Source organism: Symphalangus syndactylus, chromosome 21, assembly GCF_028878055.3.
Source record: "Symphalangus syndactylus isolate Jambi chromosome 21, NHGRI_mSymSyn1-v2.1_pri, whole genome shotgun sequence".
NCBI lineage: Eukaryota > Metazoa > Chordata > Mammalia > Primates > Hylobatidae > Symphalangus > Symphalangus syndactylus.
The window spans coordinates 1,841,839-1,869,708 of NC_072443.2; the positions used below are offsets into that span (position 1 = coordinate 1,841,839).

The window sequence follows — 27,870 nt, forward strand, 5'->3', positions numbered from 1 at the left end:
CCAAATAAAGCCCTTCCTTCTTTAACTCAGTGTCTGAGGGGTTTTGTCTGTAGCTATTCCTGCTACATTGGGAGAGGCCAATGTGGGGAGTGACATGGGGAGACAGAGATCCCTTAGTGCAGGCTGTGTCCTCTGAGGCGAATGTGGGGGAAATCAGACCTAGGATGCTTCATATGGCTGATAGTACCTGCTTTACAGCTGCAGCAGGCTGTGACAGGGGAAGGCACGTTCCTGGCTAAGCAGCATCTGAAACTCCTGTAACAGGACCATGACTGGTAGGCCCAACAGTGAAAGAAACAGTGAAAGTGAACCGCAAGGGAGGAAATGAGAGGGAAAGCATCAAAACTGACTCCTTCGAGATGCATAATAAAGAATTTTAAAACAGGATTTAGAGGTGATTATAGGCTGAAACTCAATGTTCAAAAGTAAAGGACATACTGTGAATTGGAATAGCTGTCTTTTAGTGTCTGATGGCTTGACAAAGGCACTATAGAAAAATTGGCTCTGTGTTTTAAGGTGGTGACTAGGGTCGGAGAACAGCCAGGGCATTCAGACCTAGTCTTTATATTGACTCATGGCTAAATGAACGCAGCCCTGCATAGTAGTTTATTGTAGAATGCTCGCAGCTCATGCCAAGAGAAATCAGCTTCTCTGACAGCTACAGAGTTAAAGGGAGACAGAGAGGCTTGTAGCACCTCCCAGCCGAAAGTGAAAGTAAAAATCATCTGCCCAAGCGGCTATGGAGACAAAAAATCTCAGAAGAGGCAGAAAAACCGGTTTCGTAAGAACCACGGAAAGGAATAGAGACCCCTCCTCCTTACATTCCAATCTACCGCCTTTAGGAAGGCTAACTGCCCCTAAGGAGTTAAGTTCAAATGGATACATGCTCCCAGTCTCACCCGAGAAGCTGAAATCAGAGCGAAAAGTCAGGCAGGCCGTCTCAGGTCTGGTTGTGCCTAAGATATGCTCATGCTTCTTAAGAGGACAGAAGGACCCCCACCAGGACGCCGATGACGCACTCCAGATTCAGCACCTACAAAGGTGCCGTGAAGCCCTTCTGCAAAGGTAAAGGATGGTAAAAGAAAAAGGCAATCAATATTTAAAAAAATCTCAGAGGTGCTTCAGGGTGCAGATAAAAGCACAGCAAGTTTTATGAAAGACTTTGTGAGGCATTTTTATTGTACACTCCGTTTAACCCTGAGGCTATTCAAAAATCAGTGCAGGGTGAATACGGCATTTCTAAGGCAGACCCAAGGAGATATCAGGCATAAATTGCAGAAGTTAGAAGCTCCGTAGGCGTGAATGCTACTCAGCTTATTAAAGTGGCTGCTAAGGTGTACATTAACGGAGATCAGGAGGCAAAGAAAAAGGCTGACCACAGGCTTAGGAAAGGCTAATGTACTAGCAGCAGCCCTTACGGGAAGAGAAGCTGGCTTTACAAGGAGGCATGGACGTGGGCGAAAAAGTAGTCATGAAAAAGGCTAGTCTGGACAGAAGTCTGAAAGCCAGCCGAGGCTAGAGAGAGGTTAACGTGCATGGTGCAAAAGGAAAGGACACTGGAAAGATAAATGTCAAAAAAATGAGGAAAATAATCAGGGCAATGGTAAAAACATAAAACAAAATACAAAACCAAACCAAAAAACCACACACACACACACCAGCCAAGGGCTACTGCACCCAGAAGAAACCCAAGACCTACTGCACCTGCTGTAGAAGGCAGAATATAAAGTGTCAGAAAAAAGCTCAAATCTCCTCTAAAGGTGTCCAATATTTAAGCTTTTATATAAGCCAAGAGGAAAGATGGCTTAGTCCGGAACAAAAGCAGGCTGTTTATGCACTTCCTACTCCAACCACCTGATGTCAAGTAAGAGAGTTCCTAAGAGTAGCAAGATTCTGTTGCGTTTAAATCCCAAATTTCTTGCTCATGATTAAGCCATTATAGGAAGCCACTAAGAGGAGGAAAGAAGGAGCCCCTCCTCTAGGAGGCCAAAGAAGGGAAGGATTTTAAAGAAATCAAAGAAGCCTTGACTCAAGCCCCAGCTTTAGGACTGCCAGATGTAACTAACCAAGCTTTTCTTCTTGTATGACCACAAGTGAAAGGGAGGCTATAGGGCTTCTAACTCAAGCCATACATAAGGTTATGGCATCACCCGGTGGCATACTTATCCAGGCAATTAGGTTCTGTGGCAATTGGATGGCCTCTTTGTTTTAAAGCACTAGCTGCCACTGCCCTACTAGTGCAGGAAGCTAGTAAACTAACTTTAGAAACTCTGAATACCCTAAAGCTGGTACCTTACTCCTCATCGAGTCACTGCCAGGAGGCCCCATTCCTTGCTGTGTGGACATGGTATATAAAGCGTTCTCAAGCCAGAGAGTTTTGACGGATCAGTTCCTTGGGGATCCGAATATCGAACATTTTACTGACGGAAGCAGTTTCATACTAAAAGGAGCCCGCCAAGCTGTGTATGCAGTGGTGACTTTTGACTCAATGGTCGAGGTGCAGGCTTCATCTACAGAATCTTCTGATTAGAAAGCAGAACTAATAGCTCTGACAAGAGCTCTCTGGCTAGCAAAAGACCAAAAGACAAATATTTATACGGATTCCAAATATGCTTCTGCCACTTTACATGTTCATGAGGTTATTTACAAAGAATAAAAGACTTTTAACTGCTGGAAATAAAGAAATAAAGTACAAGGAAGAAATTCTGCAGCTCTTAAATGCTGTATGGGCCCCAAAAGTGATGGTAGTGATGTCCTGCAAGGGGCATCAAAAAGCAAGAACACTGAGGGCTAAAAAAAGATAGAAGGGCAGACAAAGAAGCAAAGCAGGCTGCAATGACAAATCCACTTTCTAAAGAAGAAGGCTTAGCTGTGCCTCTCCTCCCGGAGATTCCCCTCCCAGAGATACCAATCTACACTCCAAATAAAACAGCTTGGTTTCCCCAGGAAAATAAGAACTACACTGAAAAAGGATAGTACGAATTCTTCAATGGGAGGCAAGCCATAACTGAAATGGTGGCCCCCAGATTTGTAAAACAGTTCCACCATGGAACTCATATAAAAAAAGAAAAAGAAGTTATTAAGGCATCATTTCTATGTGCCATGGCTCATTGCTATTACTCGAACCATTTGTAAACTGTGTTTAACTTGCACTCAGAACAATGCACGACAAGGTCCTATTTGGCCCATGGGAGTTCAGGAAAAAAGGGCCATGCCCTGTGAAAAACTGCTTATGGACTTCAATGAATTGCCCTGAGACGGGGGCTATCAGTACATGCTAGTGTTCATTTGCACCCTTTCAGGATAAGTCAAGGCCTTTCCCACCAGGAAGAGGAGGCACTAGACGTGACCAAGGTGTTAAGAGACACTATTCCCAGATTTGGACTGCCTCTAGCTCTAAGATCAGAGAATGGACCAACATTTGTGGCTAAAATAGTTCAGGACTTAACTCGACTATTAAAAATAAGGTGGAAATAACATACAGCCCACAAGTGGCAAATCTCAGGTAAAGTGGAGAGCATAAACTGGACACTCAAGCAGCTGATGAAGAAATTTTGTCAAAATCTCATCTGAAGTAAGATCAGGCCTTGCCCATGGTCCTCTTCCGAGTCAGGTGCACCCCCACCAAAAAAAATGAGGATTCGCCCTCTGAGATTTTGTTCGGCTGCCCACCCCCCATAAAAGTCAGATTAAAGGTAATCTCTGTAAACTGGGAAAACTAACTTTAAGAAGGCAAATGCAGGCTTTAACTATTGCTATGCAAAAGATGCATGGTTAAGTATATAAAAAATTCCTATAAGTCTAACAGACTCAGTACACCCTTTCAAACCTAGGGACTTCGTTTAGGTTAAAAAATGGAATTCAACCACTCTAGGACCCATACAGGATAGGTCTCATATTGTAATCATGTCTACTCCCACTGCTGTTAAAGTTGCAGGTGTCACACCTTGGATTCACCATAGATGTCCAAAACTAGTGGCAGCAGTGAGTCCTGATGACAACCAGTGGATTAGCCAACAAGACCCAGATTGCCCCACTCGAATAGTGCTACGGCAAATCTCAGCCACCGGTAAAAAGGACAACTGCCCTGCTCTGACCACACCGGAGGCTGGTCAGTCTACGCATGGCTGAAGCTTGAGGATCCCACAAACTCTGCTGTAGTCACATCCCGGAAGCTGAGTAGTGTACACACAGCCGAAGCTAAGAGGACCATCTCCAGATAAATGTGAATACAATTTATAACCCTAGTTATAATTCTGTCAATACTGATTGTTCTGTTGTTATGTTATTACTGCAAATGCTACAAACGTCTATTCCCAGAGGAAGGTTTTTGTTCCCATGTGTAGTGTAAGCATGTTTCTATTACATACAATAATGTTGTTACCATTTCTTCCTATATTAAAAGGGGGAACATCTCTTGAAGGATGTCCACATTGTGTACACACTACCTGGGTAAAAACTACCGTAGTTAAAACTCTACTGTACCATACCTACTATGAATGTACAGGAACCAAGTTAGGAACACGCACATACAACCAGACCACCTATTCAGTCTGTGACTGAGGAAATAGTCAGTTCTATGTATGTTATGACCCCAGGCTCTTACCCTATGAATTCTGGTTTGAGGTACATATTAAATCAGAGGGCGAAAAAGAAGGAAAGCTTATAGCTCAAACTAAAGAAGCCCCTCCTTTCCACAAAGGGCCTATTTCCTCTTTGATGCCTGCCATGCCACATATGTTCATAATCCTAAAAACCAGATTGTAAAGGACATGCAATCCTTTAAATTTTACTATCTTAAAGCCAGCACTACCTTTTTGGTCTACAGGACAGACAGCACTATTATGAGTTGATACACAAGGAGCAGGTCTTTGAGTTCCACTACTAATTGCCAAAAATACTATAAGGACTCAAATGCATCCAACCCCTCAATACCAGGTCCATAAGTCATCCTATAAGCATTTTGATCAGCCATTGCCTGAGCTTCCCCCATCAACCAAAATGTTAATTGCTCAACTGGCTGTAAACAGAGATTGCAGCTTAAAAATTTCTTCATGCTATGTATGTAGAGAAACTAATATGGAGAACGAGTGGCCATGGGAGGCAAAGGAATTAATGCCACAACATAACTTCACTTTGCTTAACCCTGTCAGTGAACCAAGGGCCTTAGCCAGTGTTTAATTGTTAAAAATCTCCATAATTGGAAAGTACTGTATCACCTGATGGGGAAAGGCTTTCACAGAGGCAGTAAGAAAAACAACCTGTCCAGGGCAACAGTATTATCATGAGACTAAAAACAAAACTCTATGGAGAAATGCCCAGAATGACTCCTACTTAACAGATCCAAACGCTTTCTTTCGATTCTCTACTCTGAGCTACACTTGACATCAGCTAGAGGCTTCAAATGCTTGAAAGGCACCCTCTGGCATATATTGGATCTGTGGAGCATGGGCATATCAGCAACTGCCAGCAAACTGGACAGGGACATGTCTGTTTAAAGCAATCAATTCATCCTTCTTTCTAATTCCTCTAAAGCAAGGGAAATTTTTAGAATATCCAGTTTATAATAAAAATAAAAGAAGAACTAGAAAAAGCATAATCACAAAAGTAACAAAAATATCAAAATATATGTGGACATAGGAGACTAAAAAGATAATAAATGGCCTCTTGAAAGAATGATGACATACTATGGCCAGCTACCTGGGTACAAGACAGGTCATGAGTTGGTTAGGTAATGTGTTGATTAAATGGTTTATTAGTCACCTTCTTTGGTCCCAAAAGAGATTATGTCCTCTTAAGTGCCTCTAAGATATAGATAACATTGTTATTGAGTAAAATGAGTTTACATCCTGAAGTGCTAGAAGCCAATACTATGACACCAGGTTTTTAAGAGAAAACAATTTTATATTGAAACCTGACTCTCAAGCTCAAATCTATCTCTCTATGTTGGCTTTATGGTAATAATATTATTAAAAAAGACTTATGGGGTGAATTCTGAGATTAGTGGGTGATCGGTGGAAGGAAAGGGAAAGTCTAGAAAGTTCTCAGGCAAGACGACTGATCTCTTGTTGCCTCCTCATGGATCTCATGTACAAATTGAAGGGGAGTTGTGATGATACATGTAGTGAAAATTCAGGCTGTGACCTCAGCAAGGTCATTCTGCCGAAACACCATTTGGCCATATTGATTCCAACAATTTAAGCCTGTTTGGTTATTTCATAAGTAGAGGGAGTTTCAGTGTTTTGGCAAGTTGAGTATTTTTTTTTTTCTTGTCTGTTATTCTGCAAGCTCAAGATTTTCTGTTAGATGCTGGCTTTCTTTTAACTCTGCAGAAGAGTTGCAAAATGATTGGGGCTATGGGAATCTATTTTCCAAATTTGAGGTTCCACACTGACATTCTTGGGCAAGATGTGTTTTCTCCTAACTGCAACCTCCAGGCAGCCTGGCTTGTATGATTTCTGAGTAGCAGCCCAGTCAAAAAGGGGGTTATGGAACTCCAATTTAGTTCTGATTTTGTTGTATATAAACACTCTTGTTTCTATTACAACGGACTCTACTAAATAAAATGTCTAAAATAAAATAGGAGGGGATTAGATAAAGGTACAATTATAAATATTAGAATGGATCAAATTAATTCTGAGGATATAGAAGGGGAGCAACAACCTGAAGCCTAAGGAGTGAATGATTAGACCTAAGGAGCTATGGGAAATGGGTGGGCATGAATCGCCTCTTCTCTTTCCGAATCACCCCTGGGAAATGGATGGGCATGAATTACCTCTTCTCTTTCCGAATCACCCCTGGCACACTCCAGAAAAGATTCTGGCAATAATTTTGGGATAGGATGAGAGTCGGATTAGTTAGACCAGATGGAAGGGCAAAGACTGGGTTTATTTTTTCCATTTGGCCCTCCATATCACCCTTAAGAATCCTTTGGGCTGGGCACGGTGGCTTTCACCTGCAATCCCAGCACTTTGGGTGAGCAAGGCGGGTGGATAACGAGGTCAGGAGATCGAGACCATCTGGCCAACATGGTGGAACCCAGTCTGTACTAAAAATACAAAAATTAGCCAGGCATGGTGGCACACGCCTGTAGTCCCAGCTACTTGGGAGGCTGAGCTGGGAGAATCGCTTCAACCTGAGAGGCCAAAGTTGCCGTGAGCTGAGATCATGTCACTATACTCCATCTTGGTTGACAGAGTAAGACTCCATCTCAAAACAACAAAAAAGGAATCCTTTGGAATTATCCCATTTCTCTGCAATGTAGTAATGAAATTCTAGTGAGTAGTATGTGTTCTCAGTGCCCAGTTGTCTGAGGCCACGGTTGACTTGCTTCAGGAAACAAACAAACAAACAAAAAAACAAAAGCAAAAACAAAAACAAAAAACCCTATTGCTTTTTTTTTTTTCTAAAAGGAGTAAACACCCCATGGTTTAGATTAAGCTGGAGCTACAAAACATTGAACTCATCTTTTATTTTCTCTGTGAGCAGAGGCTCCTCCTTCTGTTTTTCTACCATCTAGAGATGAATCTCTCTTTGCCAATATTTACATAAATCAGAGACATAAATCACATAAGAACCCTAGACACGGCTCCCAGGATAATCTGACTCTTGCTCGTTTCTCTTCTCAATTATGTCGTCAGAGAGAAACACCAGAGATGAAGTCTCTCAGGAATGCTTAGAACATTCCACTTCTAGAGAAGCTGGTGAGGCAGGGCAAGACTCACAGTGAGAATCAAAGCTTCTTCTCAATCTTTCAGTGTATCTGTTTCTGGTAGATGAATCCAGAAAAGATTCCAGAGCCAGGGAAGAGCTGTTTGGGAAGGTAGAATCACTGTAGCTCAGAGCACTAGGTCACATGTTTATTAGTCACCTTCTTTGGTCAAATTCTCTCTCAGTGCTAAGCCTCTGATAGGACTTCAGAGTAACGCATGCCTGTGAAAACCTCTAATTCCATTTGAAAGATGAAGCTCTGGCTCAGGGAGAAGTCTCCTATCTGACAGAACATCATGCTTCCGTGGGCATGAGATTCTGTGCCCTTCCTCATCAGACACCACTGACTCAATAATTGTTTAAGAATCATGCATAAATAGGCCTTCTTTATCATGAATTTCTTAAATAATAAAACAGAGAAAACCTATTTATCCATGTTCAAATTGAGTTAAGAGTGTAAGGAACTTCACAGAAATTGTTATAGAAGGAAATTCTTGGGCTCTGTCCATCCCCAGAAATCTCAAAATTCTGGCACAGTCTGTTATAATTAACTTTATCAGAGCTGATTTTTTTTTGCTATATATATTTACCTTTAATTGGACCTTAATTTTGTTATGTGTTTTAAATTTTTTTTTTTTTTTGATGGAGTCTGGCTCTGTTGCCCAGGCTGGAGTTCAGTGGTGTGACCTCAGCTCACTGCAAGCTCCACCTCCTGGGTTCACACCATTTTCCTGCCTCAGTCTCCCGAGTATCTGTGACTACAGGTACCCGCCACCACACCGGGCAAATTTTTTGTATTTTTAGTAGAGACGGGGTTTCACCGTGTTAGCCAGGATGGTCTCAATCTCCTGACCTTGTGATCCGCCCGCTTTGACCTCCCAAAGTGCTGAGATTACAGGCTTGAGCCATCATACCAGGCCAAGGATGAACCATTTTTTAACCTTTGTGATAGAAACATCAAATTCCCACATCCCAAGTATTAATAATACTGTCCACTGCAATTGTTATTGCTTATTAACTTTTTGCTGTGGTCTGGATATTTGTGTTCTTCCTCCTCCACATTCATATTTAAAAACTTAATCCACATGTGGATTCAGTGTGATACTATTAGTTATGGGATCTTTGAGAAAGTTATTAAGTCAGGAGGGCTGCATGCTAACGAAAAAATAATAGTGTCCATGTGAAGGAGATTGAAAGGAATATTCTTGCCCCTTCTGCCAAGTGAAGACATAGCTAGAAGGTGCCACTTGTGAGGGACAGAACCCTCACCAGACACTGAATTTGCGGTGCCTTGATTTTTAACTTTCCACTCTCTATAACTGTGAGCAATACATTTCTGCTTTTACATTATCCAGTCGAAGGCATTTTGTCATATCAGCCTGAGAAGAATAAAATGCTTTCTTTTGCACTTTGGTCTATTTCTGAATTTTTAGCTCCAATGATCAGTAAGAACAACTGGTGTTAAGAATATTGAATTTTTCTACCTAAAACAATAATGTGATTTTTAAATTTGTTTATGTCTACATTTATATATTTCAGGTACTTTTAATGGTATTTATTATATGCTATAAACAGTTTTGTTAGATTCATTCCCAGGTAGTTTATTTTATTTTATCCTCTTAAAAAGTAAACTGAGGCACAATGAAACTTGAGTTTATTTGAGTAAGAAGCAATTCATAATTTAGAAAACACAAGACAGGAAGAGATTACTGTTTGGATGGCAAAGTGTCAGAGGAAAGGGTTTTTGGGTAGAAAAAATATTTGATTGGTTGCTGTTACAAAATTTCTTGTTTATTACCTCGTTGGAAAATTGTCAGTTGTATACGTTGGTTGAGTACTCCTGATTCGTTGAGATTAAGTTCTGCTTTTCTTTAATATAGGCCTTTGCAAGAAATAATTCAAATTTTCTTATGTTAGCAATCACTTTATTACATGAGGTTGAGGTCACTTATGAGGCCTAACTGATTTTGTCTGCTCATGGTTCTTCAGGTCTCATCTCCATTGTAATTTACTTTACCAATTCTTTTGTAATTTCATCTTCTATGCCAAGTGTACGTTGTGAATTATTGTTTTTGTACATATGTAGGCACTTACTATGTATGCTTCAACTATGCTTCCTTGTTTTAAACTAATTTGTAGTATATTGTCCATTCCTCAAAAAGTGATATTGATGTTCTAATTTCCAGATACTCAGAATACATTACAATTCATGACAAATAGAATAAAAGGTTTCACTTATGGTCAAAATTACTAATCTCCTAGTGAAATAGAAAGAGATTATAAATTATCACAGTGGGTTCAATATAATCTCAAGCATTCAAAAATGTGGAAGATACATAAAGAATAAAACGCATCCGAGTGTTGGGGTATAACTACTCAAATGGATTTTTATAAAAATTGTTTGCTTTAGTGATCCTTCCACATTAGCATACACTTTTATTCATTACCTGAACAAATAATATTAATTCTACATGACTGTCACTGTTTTGGGACTGAATATAAAGCGAGAGAATGCAGAGAAATGAGAATATAGTTTCTAAAACAGGAGGCCCTGGTGAATGAGTGATATAGACAGTCTGCACCCTATGGAGGCATGGTTGTAAATATGCTGGTCTTGCACTCTTTTTTGTAGAAAATTATATACAGGCTGAATTATCAAAAATTAATCTGACAGATTTTATCAACAAGTGGGTAAAATAAAAATAAAAATAAGGATTTTGACAACTTTAGAATAATCACTGATAATGTGAGATCTATTATTATTATTTCTTTTTTTCTTTTTTTTTTCTTTTTTTTATTAATTTTTTTTGCATACAAAAACAATAAACATTTTCTAAAAATACATACAAACAAAAAGATGCGTATCAAACATATTAGGAAGGTTGCACATGGGAAGTCGGGGAATAGAAATGGGGGTGGGAGTTAAAATAAATGAGAGAGGGACTTTATATGGATCAGTGATAATAACTCAATCCTCTATTTGACAAAGAAGAGGGAGAAGGAAGAGGAAGAAAAAGAAAGTGGGATAAAGGATCAGAAAGGGAGGAAAATAGAAAAAAATTAGAGTATGACTCCAGGGTAGACCTGTTTTGTTGTCATTGAGTTGGTTGGTTGGTTTGTCTGTTGTATTCTTCATGTTTCGCCAAGTTGGCCAGACTGGTCTCGAACTCCTAGCCCGAAGTGATCAACCCGCCTCGCCCCCCAGAGTGCCGGGACCACAGGCGTGAGCCACCACGTCCAGCCCCCACATTGCTTCTGTCCTCCGTGGTAGACTTCCCAGACGGAGCGGCCAGGCAGAGGAGCTCCTCACTTCTACCCAGACATGGGGCGGCCGGGCAGAGGGGCTCCTCACTTCCCAGACGGGGTGGCCAGGCAGAGACGCTCTTCACTTCTTCCCAGACGATAGGTGGCCGGGCAGAGGCCCTCCTCACTTCCCAGACGATGGGTGGTCGGGCAGAGGCGCTCCCCACTTCCCAGAAGATGGGTGGCCGGGCAGAGGCGCTCCTCACTTTTCAGACGATGGGTGGCCGGGCAGAGGCGCTCCTCACCTCCCAGACGGGGCGGCCGGGCAGAGGCGCTCCTCACTTCTTCCCGGACCGGGCGGCCGGGCAGAGGCGCTCCTCACTTCTTCCCGACAGGGCGGCCGGGCAGAGGCGCTCCTCACTTCTTCCCGGACGGGGCGGCCGGGCAGAGGCACTTCTCACTTCTTCCCGGACGGGGCGGCTGGGCAGAGGCGCTCCTCACTTCTTCCCGGATGGGGCGGCCGGGCAGAGGCGCTCCTCACTTCCCAGACGGTGGGTGGCCGGGCAGAGGCGCTCCTCACTTCCCAGACGATGGGTGGCCGGGCAGAGGCGCTCCTCACTTCTTCCCAGACGGGGCGGCCGGGCAGAGGCGCTCCTCACTTCTTCCCGGATGGGGCGGCCGGGCAGAGGCGCTCCTCACTTCTTCCCGGATGGGGCGCCTGGGCAGAGGCGCTCCTCATTTCTTCCCGGACGGGGCGGCCGGGCAGAGGCGCTCCTCACTTCTTCCCGGACGGGGCGGCCGGGCAGAGGCGCTCCTCACTTCTTCCCGGACGGGGCGGCCGGGCAGAGGCGCTCCTCACTTCTTCCCGGACGGGGCGGCCGGGCAGAGGCGCTCCTCACTTCCCAGACGGTGGGTGGCCGGGCAGAGGCGCTCCTCACTTCTTCCCGGACTGGGGCGGCCGGGCAGAGGCACTCCTCACTTCTTCCCGGACGGGGCGGCCGGGCAGAGGCGCTCCTCACTTCTTCCCGGATGGGGCGCCCGGGCAGAGGCGCTCCTCATTTCTTCCCGGACGGGGCGGCCGGGCAGAGGCGCTCCTCACCTCCCAGACGATGGGAGGCCGGGCAGAGGCGCTCCTCACTTCCCAGACGATGGGTGGCCGGGCAGAGGCGCTCCTCACTTCCCAGATGGGGCGGCCGGGCAGAGGCGCTCCTCACTTCCCAGACGGGGCGGCCGTGCAGAGGCGCTCCTCACTTCCCAGACGGTGGGTGGCCGGGCAGAGGCGCTCCTCACTTCCCAGACGGTGGGTGGCCGGGCAGAGGCGCTCCTCACTTCCCAGACGGTGGGTGGCCGGGCAGAGGCGCTCCTCACTTCCCAGACGGGGCGGCCGGGCAGAGGCGCTCCTCACTTCTTCCCGGACGGGGCGGCCGGGCAGAGGTGCTCCTCACTTCCCAGACAGGGTGGCCGGGCAGAGGCGCTCCTCACTTCCCAGACGGGGCGGCCAGGCAGAGGCGCTCCTCACTTCCCAGACGGTGGGTGGCCGGGCAGAGGCGCTCCTCACTTCCCAGACGGTGGGTGGCCGGGTAGAGGCGCTCCTCACTTCCCAGACGGTGGGTGGCCGGGCAGAGGCGCTCCTCACTTCCCAGACGGTGGGTGGCCGGGCAGAGGCGCTCCTCACTTCCCAGACGGTGGGTGGCCGGGCAGAGGCGCTCCTCACTTCCCAGACGGTGGGTGGCCGGGCAGAGGCGCTCCTCACTTCCCAGACGGTGGGTGGCCGGGCAGAGGCGCTCCTCACTTCCCAGACGGTGGGTGGCCGGGCAGAGGCGCTCCTCACTTCCCAGACGGGGCGGCCAGGCAGAGGTGCTCCTCACCTCCCAGACGGGGCGGCCGGGCAGAGGCGCTCCCCACCTTCCAGATGGGGCGGCGGCCGGGCAGGGGCTGCAATCCCAGCACCCTGGCAGGCCAAGGCAGGCGGCCGGGGGGTAGAGGCTGCCACGAGGCCAGACCACGCCACCGCACTCCAGCCCGGGCAACACCGAGCACTGGGTGAGCGAGACTCCGTCTGTAGTCCCAGTACCTCGGGAGGCTGAGGCGGGCAGAGCACTCGGCGTCAGGAGCTGGCGACCAGCGTGGCCAAGATGGCGAACGCGTGCCTGCATCCAAAGGAGAAAAGGCAGGCAGCGGTGGCGTGCGCCGGCAGTCCCAGGCAGTCCGCGGCGCGGGCAGCAGCAAGCCGAGTAGATTGTAGCCTGGGCCAGAGAGGGAAAGAAAGAAAAGAAAGAAAAGAAAGAAAGAAAGGAAGGAAGGAAGGAAGGAAGAAAGGAAGGAAGGAAGGCAGGCTATTATTATTATTTCTTATATTTTTCCTCCGAGATGGAGTCTTGCTCTGTCACCAAGGCTGAAGTGCACTGGTGCTATCTCGGCTCACTGCAACCTCTGCCTCCTGAGTTCAAGCAATTCTCCTGCCTCAGGCTCCTGAGTAACTGGGATTACCAGCACCTGCCACCACACCCAGCTAATTTTTGTATTTTTTCTTTAGTAGAAATGGGGTTTCATCATGTTGGCCAGGCTGGTTTTGAACTCCTGACCTCATGATCCACTCACCTCGGCATCCCAAAGTGATGAGACTACAGGCATGAGCCACCATGCCCGGCTGAGATCTATTATTCTTTTCCAGATATACAGATATGTTTTTTATGCTATTAATATAAATGTACTTTTTACATATGGTATTATTAAAAATACTGTTTTCCCATCAGCTGGCATTGTAATATTAGCCAACATCTTTTTTCTGTTCTTCCCCATTTTCACACTCTGGGTCAAAGGCCTAAGCCTCATGACCTGATCACCTGTCCCTTGGCCTTCATCCATATAGTGATACTCCTCACTGTAATGGATGTTTCGTCTCCAGGCATTTTTGAATCACTGAATTTGCAGAATTACTTCAAATATAAGGCTTTTTAGAAACATGATCAGGGAAGTGAGCAGCCTCTTCTCCTGAACAACCTGCTTCCTGAGTGTGCTCCAGGCTCTCCCCATCACCCCAGCACCTTAGAGTTGCTGAGACTTAAACACAAACTGAGGAATCATATGACTACATTTTCTTGTTTTTTAGTCCTTCAATTTGTCAGTGGTTACATCATCACCTACACTGTAGCTTATTCCAACATGACACAGACCAATCTACTAAATGCCAATGCTGTTCACTTCCCCTATTAAAAACCTCATCAAGGGACTGGTTTATACACTGATGGTGTCCTAGGTCCTCTCTTTGGTTGAAGTCATGATGCTTTCAAGTGCATACATGGTGATTTTCTTGTTCAGGTGTCAGAAGTGATTCCTGTACCTTCAAAGCACCAACTACTGACCAAGAGTCTCCTCAGAGGAAGGAATCAGATCATCTTGTTCCAGGTCAGTTTCTTGTGGTCATGAACTGAGTGCACTTTATCATCTCATGCTCTTCGACCCTGTTATGAAGAGATAAGCTGCTTCTTATGAGTGCTTGATAGTTTGTGCTCAATGTCTATGTCACTGTTTGTTCTTTGGTAGACAACACTTATGATGGAAATGGGCGTGATGGATAGGTCATGCCCAAGAAAGTAGCATCATAAAATGGAAATGGTACATACAAGGCCAGGCTAAGCCAAAACCAAAGGGAGTATCACTTTTACATGAGGACGTTTAAAATTTGCCAGCTCAGGAAATTACCAAGCAAGTCCTGCAGATACGGAAGGAAACCTCCCCCACCCAGTGGGGCAAATCCTTCAAAGAATTAAGCCAGAGGATCAGAAACACGCTTGGTTTACTGATGGATCTGCCAAATACATTAGTGGGACCTGATGCTGGAATGGTGTGGCTTATAATCATGTTAAAAAACATAAGCACTTCTGATAAATGGAGGGGTGGGAACACCCAGCTGTCTGAACTAGTAGCCATCTTCCGAGCTATTCGAGAGGAGGCCAGATGGTTAATTTGGAATAAGGGGGTTTGGGGTAAACAATACTTGGAAGACACGTGAATCCTGGTGCACTCTACCATTATCACTGTTTTCCATGTTGATACTCATGCATCTCTGCTTTCTCTTGACAGACTATTTAATCAGCAGGGAGATCAACAGGCCAAATTTCCGCCATAAACACAAACTTTAATGTGGATGAATGGATTACAACACTTTCAAGCCTTGCAATGAGAGGCTATATTGAAGAGAATAACCTATCTACTAGTGGTCAGCACCTGTGTCTTTGTGTCTGAGGCCAATAATAAATATATCAACTGGGTAGCAACTGCTGTAGAAGAAGCCAACCGTAGTGAATGTTGGCTATATGTTGAGTTACCAGAGGCCACCTGGAATGGGCTACCTTGGAGAATCGTCCCTGCCAATGTTTCTGAATGGCTATGTCGCTACCAATGGGGCCACAACAACAACACTTGCAATCCAACCTGGAATTCCTTTGGCCCAACCAAGCAATCTATCCTTGCCCAAGTCAGACGAGAGGTGAACTCCACCCTTGCCTTGCATCAAAAGCCTTTGTATCCTGCCCAATATGCCTAGAACAGTATATATTGGGAACCTGCTGTGCTGGTGGCCAGATTCCATATAGCCCTCCTTTTGTCTGGAGACCTCAAGGGGCCTCTTTAATGTCACCCTGGGGTTTCTCCTGCCAGACAATTGTCGACACATACTCCAAATCAACAACACTGTCCCCAATAAAACACAACCTCTTTCCCACTTAATAACAGCTTAATTCAGTGTAATTATAGTAAAACCATTGCTGTCCCCTGGGGTGGCCCTCTTGGTATGTGAATCCTATGGGTGGTGATACCTGCCCTCATATTGGATGGGGAGATGCACATGAGGGTGGCCATTAATTCCATTCACTATCCAAGAAAAATATTCTCCTCCCCAGTCATCTAGATACTTTCATACATCACCGGTTACAAATGCGCGGGACTCCCTGGTAGTGGTACCCTATCACGGTATTCTGCCCTGCCTCCGGAACAATCCTGCTTCAGCGACAAATTAAAATGTGAAACGTAGGTGTAGAAAGAGCTCTTAATGATTGTAGCACTGGACTTACGTTGTTGTCAGATGAGTTTGCTCAGCTGCGTACTGTTGTGTTGCAAAATTCAACAGCGTTAGATATGCTTACAGCAGCCCAAGGAAGTTTGCACCTTATGGCATATTGAATGTTAAGTGTATATCCCTGACAATTCTCACAATATTACTCTCCTTGAAAAGCCATAGAGGGTGTGGTTTTTATTAATTGTGCTTTTAATTCTCCTGTGCTAACCCTGTATCTGTAATCTATATCAATTTTGCCTTCCCCATGTACCTGTAAGGGTATTTTCCTACAATTGTGCATCAAATTGAGGCTGAATGTGGAGTAAAAGTTAAATATTCAATGTGCACTCAATTGAACATGGACACAAACAATGGTCACCAAGTCCTGGAACAGGTTGTGTGAACCCCTTGATGCATTCATCCAGCGTGATTTGGGAGAAATCTTTATTTCAATCTGTTACATTTTATTAGCAAGTTGACCATTTTGTGTTCCTTAAGCCCAGTTACAAAATGCCCTCGTGACTGGGCCTCATGCCGAACAATTTATTACAAAAAGAGCTAGGGTTCCAGACTGCGTCAAAGCTTCATGAGACCTCCCCTTACCTGTGCATGGACAGGTGACTGACTGTGGACCCCAGCCTGTTTCTTCCCAGTCTGGTGGTGATGATGATTCCTCCATAGTCTGGTGAGTGTTTGTGTGTATATATATATTCCTTTCTCCCCTTCCTATTGCAATTTGTTTATATCATTTGCTTATTATATGACTTGTTTATTATATCTGTATTGCCATATACTTGGGATAAAGTCTGACTACCTTTGAAGGTATTGTGTGTATTTCTTTTCTTCTCTCCTCACGTGTTTCCCACACAGAACAACACCTACATTAGAAAATATGCTCTCCAGATCAGACACAGACTTTCAGCCACAGAGAAATCTAGATGACAGCTTGAAGTCTTGGGATTAACATCTGAGTAAACAAACTTGGATCCCAACACTCACCTTTTTATCTTACCAGTCATGATCTGAGGTATGATCATATAAGATTCACCAAATTTCCAACACCTAACAACGTGTTCGTTCCTGTTCCCAGATGAGGGCCCCTTCATTTCCTGCTCCTGACCCTTACGCACACATATGGTAATGGAGAGGGGGTATGAAGTTACCCAGATGGATTTACAAATGAAGACTCGCCTAGATAGGACAGCCCTGGGCACCTCAGTTTTACATTTGGTGGCCTTTTGCTAGTGGCTTGAAGTATTGGGGTTGAAAATTTGAGAACTGAGCCAACTTCTGCATTTTAGAAAAGGCTTTCACTCAAACCCTGCTGAAGCAAGAACCTCAGAAAGTTGTTATACAGCAGGATATCCTTCTCTCTTGAGACATTTTTGCCAACAGAGCTGTATAGCGGACTGTCTTTAGAATGTGAGTTTTTGGTTACCGGAGTCCTTAGTACTGTTAGGGTCTTTCACCAAAGAAATGAGGTCACATCTTGAAGGTTTTATTCTTCTTTCAATAAGACATCCTTCCTTCAATAAGACCTAACTCAAAGGCTTTTCTGCACTGCTGACTGCTCACCATTCTCTCCCATGTCATCTGATTACTTGTGCACAATTATGCAAATACAGCACCTCCTGCACCAGTCCCTGAGGAAACGGAATGCAGCCAGAGCCACGGGTTTGAGGATACAAGCTGAATTAAAGTCATTATGTTTAATGTATTAATTCTGTGATCCCAGGTATGTCATTGTGCCTCTCAGGGGCTCCATAGTCTTACATTCTGCAGAGTGGGGATTATGGTAGCATCCAGCTCCAAGGGATCTCATGAGATACGTATAAAATGATACCCATGACTCTTGGGGTTTGGCATTAAACACAGCTACAGCATAAACTTAGAGAAAGAAACTACAAGGGATGAGACATAGCTTGAATACCTCTCAAACATGCCTGGGTTTTCTTATAACTTGAGTCTTGAGAAAGTCAGGTCCCCTCTTGAATTTATTTTTCAAAATCCACCATGAAAACATTGAAATTGAATAAAATTTAGATATTGTTATTCTTTGCCCAGAACAACAACAATAACAACAGCACACAATGTAATACCTTCTCACTATATTTAGAATTAGGCCCATTTGTCTCACCTTGGCATACGTAGTGAACAGCCTTCATGATGGCTCATAATAATTTTTATTTGCAAGTATGCATACCCATGTGTAAACAGTAAGTGGTCAGTGACTCACTTCATGTCAGTAGAATACATTTGAAAATAGGAAATGTCACTTCCAATATTTAATTAGGAAAAGATTGTCACTTGCCTCTTACTTTCTCTCTCGTGCTATCGTTTCCTTCCTTTCTTCCTGTCTTTCTCTCTCTCTGTCGCATAATTTGCTCTGGAGAAGGCAGCTTCAATATTTTGAGCTTTCCTTTCTACAGGCTTGTGTGACAGAGAATGGAGAGAGTGCCCTGACCAAAGACAGAAGGAAACCAAGACCTCGGTCCAAACAATAGTGCCACAACTAACCAGATTGACCTCAGAAGTGCGTCCTTCCCAGTCAAGCTTCAGTTGAGACACAGCTTCAGTCTCATGAGGACGTTGTGGTAGATCCATTCAACTAAGCTGTGTCAGTATTTGTGGCCAACAGAAAATATGACATAATACATATTTGGAAATTTAAGCCACTACACATTGAGCTAATGAGTAGAATTATTTTTTCTAATTTTATTTACAGATTGCTCCTAGTTAGTGTACAAAAGTGCAATTTAATATTGTGCATTTATCTTGTATCTTGTGACTTGCTGAACTCATTTATTAATTCCAGTTGATTTTTGTAAACTATTTAAAATTTTTTGCATATAAGTTGATGTCATTTACAATTAAGGAGGTTATTTTATAAATTTAGAGTTGTTTTATTTGTTTTTATTATATAATTTCTCTGCCTAACACGTTTAGTTCAAATTTAGTAGAGTAGCAGAAGTAGCCATGCTTATCTGCTTCTCAGACTATGAGACAAAGCACCTAGTCTTTCATCAGCAAGTGTCATATTAGTGGGAAGTTTTTATGATCCTTTTTAGTAGTTCTAGTAAGTTTTTTCTTCCTAGTATGTTAAGGATTGTATAAGAAATCAGTGTTGCTTGTATCACAAGCTTTTCTGTGTCTATTAAAAGGATCATTTTATGTTCTTCAGTTTGTCAATATTGTGTATTACATTACTGGTTTTTATATATTAAGCCATTTCATTTGTAAAAAAAGTCCTACCTGACCATGGTGTATAATTATTTTTGTGTGTTTCTGTGTTTAATTTACGAGTGCCTTTTGAGAATGTGTGTATCTTTATTTATCAGGTATATGTATCCATATTATTTTTAACACATGATGTGTTTGTCTGGCCTTGGTATAGTAATATTGTCCTCATAAAGTAATCAGGGGTTGTTTATCTCTTTTCTATCTATGGTGTGTATTTGTAAAGGATTGGTATTTTTAATTAAATATTTTGTATAATTTAACAGTTAAAATATTTGATTGATTTTTCTTTGTGGTAAGATTTTTAAAATAATTCAATGTTTTATTATAGGTCTCATATTTTCCACTTCCTGAGTTTCGTTTGTTAATTTGGTCCTGTCAAGTTATTTATTTCTAATTTGTAACAATCCATCTTTCCAGATCTAGGCAGCTGGCATGCCTGTTATGTGGGATAATGTAGCTTTGTGAAAGCTTTTTCAGGTTCTGCCCACGGGGGAGATTGTGACATATCGATGGGTAAAACACCAACATGATTTTACTCTTTTGTCTTGGCTCTGTCCTTAGAAGGCATTGGGACATATTGCTGAACCAGCACCAATGTAATGTGAGTGTCCTACCTGAACCCTGCCCACAGGGAGCATTGTGACATATCTCTGAGCCCAGGAACTACTTGATATGGCTCTATTCTCTTACCTGGGCTTTGCCCATGAGAACGATTGTGACGTATTTCTTGGTCCAGTGCTTAGGTGATGTGATTCTCCTCTCCAGCCTGAGACATACCCACAGAAGTAAGAGTGACATCTCTGCGCTTAGCCCACAGGTGATGTGACTCTTATCCCTGGTCTCTGCCCAGAGGAGTCATTGTGATGTATCTCTGAGACCATTAATAGAATGATGTGACTCTCCCGTTCTTACTGAGACCTGTCCACACTGGGGATGATGATATATCACTTAGGCCAGCACATATGTGATGTAACTCTCTTGTCATGCCTGTGTCCTGCCCCCTGGGCTAATTGTGACATATAGCTGGGCCCCTCCCCTAGGTTATGCAACATATCCCTGTGATAACACTCTTTGTACCATACAAGGGCTTTATATAATATAAGAGAGAGTGGTATTTCTCTAAGACCTTCATACAAAGAGAAGACTTAGGACATACCCATTTTCCAAAGCCTCGCTAGGAAAAACAGCATTTCTCTTAGTGGCACGTTTGAGGTATGAGAGTCATTATTACAGCTGTGAGCTGGCCAAGATATACGTTGCAATCTCTCCTCTGGGTAGGGAGTGAGCAGGAGAGTCACATCACCTGGACGCTTGGCCAGAGATCTGTCAATATCTTCCCTCATGGCAGGGACCAGGTAGGAGAGTCACATACCTAAGGCTTGGCCAGGGATATGTAACAATGTTTTCTGAGGTCGGAGGCTAGTAGGGGAATCCTACCCCTTGTGTGCTCACCGGGGATATGTTACAATCCCCTCCTGAAATCAGCGTACACGCAGCAGAGTCAAATCACCTCAATATTGGGCTGAGTGATATGTCACCACACTCCCTGTGGGCAAGGCCATGCAGGAGAGACACATCACCTGATTACTGATTACTAGGCCCAGTGATATGTCAGAATCTTTCCTGTGGGCAAGGTGCAGGGAGAAAGGAGAGTCACATCATCTGGTGATGGACGCAGAAATATGCTACAAGCCTCCCTGTGGGCAGAGTTCAAGCAGGAGCCTCCAATCTCCTAGGTTTTAAGTTCATTGACATGTTACAATGCTCCCTGTGGGCAGCACCAAGGCAAGAGAATAGAGTCACGTCACCTACGTTCTAGGTCCAATGATATGTCCCAATTTTATTTGTGAGCTGCGCTTAAACAGAAGAGTCTAATCACTCAGGTGCTGGAAAAATGTGCACGTTTGTCACAATGACACCTGCAGGAAGTTCCAGAGATGAGATGAATCCCGCACATATTCTGGTTTTACGCATGACAGTGAACATCTTCTGTATGTTTGATCTAAGTACACAAGTCACTTTCTCAATAGTGGACAAAATTTGTGTAAGGCAGCCCCATTTTCTGTTGCAGACTTTGTCCCCTAAATGAAATCACAGCTTCACAGGTGTGCTGACTCATGATCTGAGAGTCATCAATACATCTGTGACTCTCACATATGAGAGTCAATTTTCCAACTTTTTTAAATTATACTTGAAGTTTTAGGGTACATGTGCACAAAGTGCAGGTTTGTTACATATTTATACATGTGCCATGTTTGTGTGCTGCTCCCATTATCTCGTCATTTACGTTAGGCATATCTCCTAATGCTGTCCCTTCCCCCTTCCCCCACCCCACAACAGGCCCCGGTGTGTGATATTCCCCTTCCTGTGTCCAAGTGTTCTCATTGTTCAATTCCCACCTAGGAGTGAGAACATGCGGCGTTTGGTTTTTTATCCTTTTGACATTTTGCTGAGAATAATGGTTTCCAGCTTCATCCATGTCCTTACAAAGGACATGAACTCATCACTTTTTATGGCTGCATGGTATTCCATGGTGTATATGTGCCACATTTTCTTAATCCAGTCTATCATTTTTGGACATTTGGCTTGGTTCCAAGTCTTTGCTATTGTGAATAGTGCCTCAATAAACATACGTGTGCATGTGTCTTTTTGGCAGCACAGCATGGTACTGGTACCAAAACAGAGATATAGACCAATGGAACAGAACAGAGCCCTCAGAAATAATGCCACACATCTACAACTATCTGATCTTTGACAAACCTGACAAAAACAAGAAATGAGGAAAGGATTCCCTTTCTAATAAATGGTTCTGGGAAAACTGGCTAGCAATATGTAGAAAGCTGAAACTGGATCCCTTCCTTACACCTTACACAAAAGCTAATTCAGGATGGATTAAAGACTTAAATATTAGACCTAAAACCAGAAAAACTCTAGAAGAAAATCTAGGCAATACCATTCAGGACATAGGCATGGGCAAGGACTTTATGTCTAAAACACAAAAAGCAATGGCAACAAAAGCCACAATTGACAAATGGGATCTAATTAAACTAAAGAGCTTCTGCACAGCCAAAAAAAAAAAAACAAAAAAAAACAAAAAAAAAAAACAAACAAAAAAAACTACTATCAGAGTGAACAGGCAACGTACAGAATGGGAGAAAATTTTTGCAATCTACTCATCTGACAAAGGGGTAATATCCAGAATCTACAAAGAACTCAAACAAATTTACAAGAAAAAAGGAAACAACCCTATCAACAAGTGGGCGAAGGATATGAACAGACAGTTCTCAAAAGAAGACATTTCTGCAGCCAAAAGACACATGAAAAAATGCTCAACTTTTCAACTTTTGAAACTGCCTTCGGTTATCAGATTCAGAGCCTCAAAAGTGAAATATGATCATGTGAAAAAGGACAGTCTTTAATATTGGCTGGGTGTGCATCCCAATGTCATTATATTGCTGTGTGCTGAGCCCTATTAGGAATGTGTTGGACGTGAGGGTTTTATAGGTTATGCTTGAGAGTCTCAATTTGTTCTGAGATTTTCATGCTGCTATGGACCCATGATCATACCTGTGGCCTTAAGTCAACATCTTTACAATTGGCGGGGTCCAGATAAGAGAATCATCACCTTTCTATGCGCTGCGTTTATAACGAAGTTCCCATTCCAACTGTGGCCAGATGTTTACATATGAGAGTCGCAACTCCAGCTATAAACTGCATTCATGTGTGAAATTCAGGACCTTACCAGTGGGTTCTGTTTATGTGTGAAGGTGAAAATCATAATGGTCAGGTCACATTACCTGGCTGATGGGCACAGAGATATGTCACAATACCCCTTGTAGGCAGGGTCCAGGCAGAGGAGTTACATTGCCTGGGTGTTGGACCCAGCAATATACCACAGTGTCCCTTATGGGCAGTGCACAAGCAGGAGAGTCACATAACCTGGGTGCGAGGCCAATCTATATATAACAACGCTTCCTGTGGCAGCGCCAAGGCAGAAGAGGAGATGTACATCACCTGGGCGCAAGGTCCAGCGACATGTCAAAATGCTCACTGTGGGCAGTGCCAAGGAAGGAGAATAGGGTTACACCCTCAAGGTGATGGATCCAGCAATATGTTAATATCCCACCTGTGGGCTGGGTCCATGCAAGAGCGTCAAGTCACTCAGGTGCTAGGCACTGGCAGAATTCACAATGAAAGCTGCAGAATGGTCCAGGAATGAGATTAACAATCCCACAACTGTCTCAGTTGTAGACATGACATTCAACACCTTCTGTATGTTGGGTCTAAGCCCACGAGTAACCATCTCAACACCAGACTGGATTAGTGCATGAGAGCCTCAATTCCTCTGCAGACTGACCTGTGTTCCTGTGAGAGGATGACAATAGTTACTGTTGGCTGGGTGTGCATATGAGTGCCACAATCTCACCTGTGTGCTCGGCCCAGTTAGCACGCTCTGTGTACTACCCAATGGCTCTATATAGTATGAATGAAGGTTGTAATCAACTTTGAGACCCTCCTAATGGTAGGGACCCATGATCGTACTTGTAGCATTAAGCCCAGGTATGAGAGTCAACATCATTACAATTAACTAGGTCAGGATAGGAGAGTCCTCCCTTGCCTATGAGCTGAGTTTAGAAATGAGCCACCATTTCAACTCTGGTTGAATGTTTATATATGAACATGGGCCTAACACCAAGGTGATGTGAGTCTTTAGCCTAGACACTTCAAGCAGGAGGCGATGTGACATATCTCTGGGCCTATCAACTATTTGATGTGACCTTCCATTTTACCTGAGCTGTCCCCATAAAAGAGATGTGACATATGTTTAGACCCAGCACCTGGGTGATGTGACTCTCCTTTTTTGACTGAGCCCTGTGTATTTTGGGTATTCTGACTTATCCCTGGAACTAATATCTAGAAGATAAGAAGATCCAGCATGGGCCCTGCCTAAAAAGTTTCTTGTGACAAATTTCTACGTGAATCACCTTGGAGATTTGGCTCTTCTCTCTTACCTGAGCTTTGCCCATAAGAGAGATTGTAAAGTACCTCTGCAGCAAGCACCTAAATGCTGTGGCTCTTCTTCCTTGCCGGTGTCAAGCTCACAGATGAAAGGGTGGCTTGTCGCTGTGTCCAGCACACCAGTTATGTGATTATTCTGCCTGATCTCTGCTCACAGGAGCCATTGTGACATATCCCTGGTCCAAGAAACTATTTAATACGACTCTCTTCAATGACCTTAACTTTGTGCACGGGATAAATTGTGACATATCTTTGGATCCAGCACCTAGGTGATGCTACTCTCCTTTTCTGTATGGGCTATGCCCACAGGAAGGAGGCTGGCTTATTGCTGTGTTGACAGCTGATGTGATGCCTCTGTTCTTGTCTTCTTAGTTTATAAGAATTTAAACAAGAGACACACAGAGAAAAAGTAGAGCATAATTCATTGGAAGAGAAAAAAATTGAAATTTAGTGCAGAATACAGTACACCCTGAGAGAGATACTCCAGGGCGGGCTGCTCATAAGAGTGAGACAGCATGGGTGGTCGCTGGAGAATCCCCCTTATGGGAGTTTTACATTATTATTAATAAGGAGGGAAGCAGAGTTGCTAGTAAGCATGTCCTGAGGGGTCTTCTGGGTGCACATGCGCGGTAGCTGTACATGCTTGTTCATATGTTACATGTCTCTGTAGCATCTTAGATCTCCACCCAGGAGTGTATTTCTGTTTCTCTGTTGGTTTGAGACACAGTCTCACTCTCTTGCCCAGGCTGGAGTGCAATGGTGCGATCTCCGCTCACTGCAACCTCCACCTCCTGAGTTCAAGCCATGCTCATGCCTCGGCCTCCTGAGTAGTTGGGATTACAGGCATGCACAACCATACCCTGCTAATTTTTGTACTGTTAATTGAGACGGGGTTTCACTATGTTGGCCAGTCTAGTCTCGAACTTCTGGTTTGAAGTAACCCATCTTCCTCAGCCTCCCAAAGTGCTGGGGGTACAGGTGTGAGCCACCGTGCCCACCTTGGGGGGTGTATTTTTTGCTGTTAAAATAGGCAAAAGTTCAGTTTGAGGACAGGTAAAATAAAAATGCACGTGCTCTCTAGAACAGAAAGTCAATGAAGATAGCTTTGCTTGAATGAGCTCAATTACAATGTGAATGCTAAGGCTAATTGTCTTTGCTGTACAGTCAGCACGGTTTCTGTATCCTGAGATCATGGTCATTTTGTTGACTGTTCTGCCTCAATTTCCCCCTAAGAGATATTAGGGTCATAATCACATTGGAGGTTGATGGGTTAGGCCATTTTTTCTGGAGCTGTTTCCTGCTGAGTGGGTGTTATTCTGCCTATCCTGGGCATTAAAGTTTCTTCCTGTGTGATCTAACAGGGTGTAAACCACGTCGTTCATGGAAGCAGTGGGCAAGATATTGGCAGCCAAAGGTTGAAAGCCTTGCAAAGCCATCATGCAAACATGGAGTTGCCGCAAGCAAGAGATCAAGAAATCAGTTAACATTTCAAACAAAACTGGAAGAAAAGCAAAAGCTGAAAGTGTAATAATGACTGGTACTATTAAAGAGAGCCAGGCAGGCAATGGACGTTGCTTTCATGTTCCCATGGAGGTTCCTAGGGATTCAGCTTTGTCTGCCTGGGTGATGATATTATTATTTTCTTGGACTAAACCAGATTGAATGATCTCAAAAACAGCATTCTTCTTCTAGATATAAACATGCTCCTCTTTGCCCAGCTTGGAGAAGATCCCAGGCTCTTTGGTTTTGTCGGACTACAGTGGCCATGGAGTCCCGATGTTGTTGAAGTCTATCGAGGCCTCTGCTGCTTGTTGCGGACCCATTGAGGTTTTCTGAGATAGTTTCTACTGGATTCCCGAGGCTCCACCTTATGCTGACATTTGTGATGCAAAGGAATTCTGCATTAAAATGGTGAAAGCAGCAAAAGTTTTAAGTCTTTTCAATTTTTTGCCAATAAGCAAAAGTTTTGTGCAGCTAAGTGGTCAGCAGTCATTGGGTCCATTTATGGATGGAGAAGTTGAATGGTGGACACAGTTAGAGCCTGGAAGGCTTCAGTAAATTCGCTGAAGTTCTCGGAGAGCCATCAGAGCTGTTGCTTACGTTGGATTAGATCATTTATTGAGAAGAGAACAAGCACTCTGATGGTCCTCTCTCCATTTGGGACTTTCTATAAGGGGAGCAATTTCTCTGGTCCTGGATGGTGTGAAGCTCCACTGTGAGCAACTGCAGCTGGGCTGGTCTCTATTGTACCTGGCAAAGGCTGATAAAGGAGCATAAGGAAGAGATAAAACAAGCTTAGATTCTACAGAAGACCCTCATAATGTGGGAGATGCTGGGGATTCTAAAGGAGGTGTGGGGCCCTGAGGGCCCCTGTCTGGAGCTGGTGTTGGGCTGTGGGGTCTGGGTTCCCTTCCCCTTAATAAGAGATAATCTTCCAATTGTTCTGAGGGGCTTTCTGCCTTACTAGGCTGTAGCCCACAGGTGCTGCATAGAGCTGGGTTTTGTTGTCAGGCCATAAAGGCTTGCACATAGCATACTTCAGACCATTTTCCCTGATTTCCACTGAAAAGATCTAGCTGTAGGATGGAGTTAAAGTTCACAGTCTCACTCTCCAGCCATGTTTTGTCAGCTAATCTCTATGCAGGCTAAATAGTGTCACAAAAGAAGATACGGTTTTTTTGGTTCATCTAGCCAAAAGCTGTTTCAATTTTTAAATATACATCCCGGGGGTGTTTCAGTGACAGTAGAGGAAGCGGCTCCCACGGTGCCGAGAGAATCTTGCAACGTCAGAACATGTACTAAAGTCCAGGAGGCCATGGGCATCCCCATTAGCCAAGTGGAACCACCAAGGTGTCCAGCGCATCCCCTCGAGATCCCATTAACTGAAGCTCTAGGAGGTCATAGGCATTTGCTATACACCGTCCTAGCTCTCACCAGGGCTGAACATCTCCAGCCCTACCAAGATGACCCCGACTGCTGGCTGGGGGGCAGATGTCTGGCTGACAAGGCTTTCCCTAGTTTACTTGTTTGCCATTTATGATGCCCAATTATAACACCTGCAATGCTCAGATTCAAACCCCGCGACTGGGCATCAACATGACTCTGCATCTTTTGTTCAGCAAAGAAAACCTGTTGAAGAACAATTTCAAGGAGCTGGGAAATGCATAAAGCCTGAAGGGACAGGGTTCTCTTAATATTCCACTCAAAACAAAACAAAACAAAAATTGTAAACAGAAAACCTGACCAGAAAATAAATTAATATAGCCACTAGGTGGCGATTGAATATTGCTCAAAGGATAGCAAACGATAAGCTGAGTCTGAAGTGTGTCCAGAAGTATGTGAAACTAAGCGATAAAGTAGCCCGAATATGAAATATTGAGACCAACCCATGCGGTTAGTGTATTTATGGATAGTACAGATGCAGCAGCCAAACGGAGAGCGGACATATATTCGCTCTAAAGAATACAGGTGACTTAAACACGTTTCCCCCAGAACTTTACTGAAACAGCGCTGGAACAAGCACCGATAGTTAACCAGGTAGTCTGGAACTGCCATAATATTCACTGCAAGTAAAGGGAAAGTGAAATTAATGAAGCAGA

General features: G+C 44.0%; 1 long non-coding RNA gene across 1 annotated transcript; it reads left to right on the forward strand.

Moving 5' to 3' along the window:
• The first annotated feature begins 754 nt into the window (after positions 1 to 754).
• On the forward strand, positions 755 to 15,196 carry LOC129471276 (uncharacterized). Its single transcript, XR_008653537.2, has 3 exons — positions 755 to 1,065; positions 14,275 to 14,361; positions 15,040 to 15,196. It is a non-coding gene; the product is annotated as an uncharacterized lncRNA (long non-coding RNA).
• Positions 15,197 to 27,870: the final 12,674 nt, after the last annotated feature.